The sequence below is a fragment of the Trematomus bernacchii genome, unplaced genomic scaffold (genome assembly GCF_902827165.1).
Source record: "Trematomus bernacchii unplaced genomic scaffold, fTreBer1.1, whole genome shotgun sequence".
NCBI classification, from domain to species: Eukaryota; Metazoa; Chordata; class Actinopteri; order Perciformes; family Nototheniidae; genus Trematomus; species Trematomus bernacchii.
Window position 1 is genome coordinate 7,909,385 of NW_022987803.1, and position 3,479 is coordinate 7,912,863.

At 40.8% G+C, this 3,479-nt stretch overlaps 1 pseudogene; it reads right to left on the reverse strand.

Annotated features, from left to right (window-relative positions):
• Positions 1-528: 528 nt before the first annotated feature.
• LOC117498610 lies at positions 529-3,096 on the reverse strand (annotated as a pseudogene).
• Between the last annotated feature and the right edge of the window lie 383 nt (positions 3,097-3,479).

Genomic DNA, 3,479 nt, shown 5'->3' on the forward strand with positions numbered 1-3,479 from the left:
TCCCAACCAGCAAGGTCTAAAAACTGTTTGCGTCAGTCAGCCACGCCAGTAGGCTGCAGCACCTCTCGTTTTATGCTGCAGCACCTCGACCAGCAGGAGTAACACACTCAAATTAAATAATATACACCACAGAATCTCAGGCTATGTACTCTAAAAAGATAAAATAATATAAACTAAGGAAATGGCTCCTACAAATAGCAAAACGTTTTAATTTGGCTTTATACAGCATAGTTTGGTATTTGTATAAGTTGAATAAAATATAATATATATCAATGATTTCAAAGCATGTGTTTTGCAAAATGACAACAAATGTGCCATCAATATATAACAAATTAAACCATAACATAACTTTACAAAATGACAATAGCATATGTGTGCAAGACAATACAGTTATTTTAAGCACAGTCATATACTGGATAACTGCTGTATAAGAAAGGTAAGTTAAAGATATCTGGTTGGCTGCAGCACTCGCATGAAAACTTAAAAAATATCTCATCACTTTTGATCAAACTTTAAGCTGCATCCTTCTCAATGTTTCCTGGATGTTGTTATCACAGCTGGTGACTGGGAGCCTGTCTCTCGAGTTTTCTTCTCTGAACTCTCAGCATTGTCTACTTGGGACAGATGCAGAGCTTTCCTGCAGATGTTCTTGAAGGTAGGGCTGGAGAAGTAGTAAACCACAGGGTCCAACACGCTGTTGAGATACGTCAGGCTGATGTTGAGGTAAAACACGGTGGTCAGGTTATCCATAGCGTGGCAGACTTCAGGTCCAGAGAGGTTTCTGGCTAACTGCTGGGTCTTGATCCAAATGATCAGCTGCGTGATGTTGCTCGGGAGGAAGCAAACGATGAAGATCACCGCCACGACTTTGATGAAGCAAAGAGCCTTTTTAATCTTTGCTTGCTGGGACAACTTTCTCCGTCTCAAGTGTCTGATGATCTGGATAGTGCAGTAGAGAATCACAACAGAGGCATGTAGAAGGAGAAGATAAACACAAACTTGTGCCAGTTCAGATTGGGCGAGGCTTCAGTCTTGATGAAGAAGCTGTCGCAGTAGGTCGTATTGATGTGTTGCAGACTAAAAATATTAACTGTCATTGATAAATGTAACAGCCACAGTACAAGTGCTCCACACATGGCTTTAGGGATGCTAAGAGAGTTGATGGCGTGATGGGGGTGCACCACTCGCATGTACCTGTCCACAGTGATGGCCATCAGGAAGATGCTGCTTCCACTGCGGTTCAGGGCCAACATGAAGAGGCAGATGTTGCACAGAGGGAGTCCAAACGCCCACTTGATCCCAGATAAGTAGTAGCTTACACGGAAAGGCAAAGCCACAATCAGCATGAAATCAGCCATTGCCAGGTTGAAGAGTAACACTGTGCTGCTCTTCCAGGGCTTCATGTGGAAGCAGAAGATCCAGAGAGCCAAACCATTGTGTCACGACCTCGACACAGACTGGAGAATCCAAATGCACGACCCAGAGACAAAGTCTTGAATGTTACAAAAATGTATTTTTTATTTCAAAGAACAAAAATCCCTCTTAACAGAGTAGGTAACAGAGTAGGTACTAGAATAACAAAAAGCGCTCACAAGTAGTGATGTTACGTATTGCACCGAGGCTTCGGAGTGTGTGTCGAGTAATCCCCGAAGCTTTTTGTGAAGCTTGTATCGAGGCTTGTATCGTTTTGGGCCAGTGATGTCACCGATGACAAACGAAGCCTCGCTGCCCCTCAATACCACGTGACTGCTTCAGAAAGTGCTTCAGATCGGTTGAACCCTATGGTTGAACCACAACGCTCATAATACCCATGGATGTATAATAAGAATGATATTACCCTTCCTGTACCCGGGCCCGGTGACACGATGGTATTAAGAGAGCTCAGACCCTCACTTATATAGAGGTCGGAACATGTCATAAGTATAAATACAGTAAATAAAAGTATAAATAAATGTAGGAATAAAAACATGAATAAATACAGGAATAAATAGTATCTAGTTTATTCATATAGATTCAGCGTGTGTGCTGTGGCTCAAATGGAAAGCGGTTGACTTACAACCGCAGGGTCTCTGGTTCAACGACTGGTCAATACGTCTTTTTTTTGGTTTATAAAAGCTACAGCTAAATGAGATAATGTAGTTAATAAATGTATTCTTTGATATGGTTTAGCCTTTCTCTGGCTACAACATGGTTAAGTTTACGAATATTATTAAGGAATACAAATCCCTGCAATGTTTACCAGCCTCCTTAGGCTTTTCAATCACAATCATTAAACTGGAATAAATACAATATTGTTCACATGAAAATATGATTTTATGTTCGTTGTTTTGAGTTATTCTAAGACTTTACTCATTGGGAACTCGGTATGAGATACAGCACACTATTGAGATGTCCAATCTGCCTGTTTTACACACTTTGACCAACAGGGGGGTTTGTGTTCAGATGAAGCCCATGATGAAGCCTCATGAGATGAACCCAATTGCGAACCAATTGGCTGGAAAGCTTCAAAGCTTCATAAGGCTTCATCTCGCCATCACTACTCACAAGGAGGAAAAAAGAAAAGCGTAACAAAAAAAGGAATTTAAGATTAACTTAAGTCTACAAAAATAGCAAGATAACACAACCTGACTTGACTGGACTCGATCCTCTATTTGCTGAGGCCTAGCATGACCATTCATGGCAAACAAACAAGACGAACTGACACAGGACAGGGGAAGACAGGACTATTTAAACATGAGGTGAGTGGGAACAGGTGGAAACAATCAGCGGGGCAGACGCTGACGATGGCGGGAAAACACACAAAGGGAGGAAGTAACAGGGCCTGGAATGAGAGACAAGAGGTAAGTACAAAATAAAACAGGAAATGGAAAACGAGACGTGACATAAATAGACAGACATGACATGACGTGAAATAACATGAAAACCTGACTTGACATAAATACCTGACTAGACTTGGAATGACAGACAAAATACAAAAACATAACTAACAAATTTGACGAGACACAACACATTGCCAACGACTCCCAAAACAAACTCTGTCATCAGCAGTGGCGGGAGCACGCTGGTGAGCAGAGTGCCGTTATATTTGCATCTCATGTTGAGTTATGTGCTGCCTTGCTGCCTGCAGATGAGACAAATAACCCCTTCAAGGTTTTTCTGCATCATAAAGAGAAACGTCTACATGAAGAAAAGTGGTTGTGGTTTGCTGCTTGACAGGAAGCCCTGTGGTTCTGCTTTTTTATCAAATGTTGACACAGGGGATGATTAATTCCTTTAGAATGTAACAAAGGATTGGTTAATTACATCAAACAGAAAATAAACATAACGGGCTCACAATATTCTTGTATTTGAAAACCCATTATTGTTGTAACCTTACATTCTTCTTCTTCTTAATGCTTTATTCTTCAATTAAAAACAATTCACTTGAAGATAGTCTTAAATACACCTTTTCCTGGTAGTTAAAACACATCTTTGCAGTA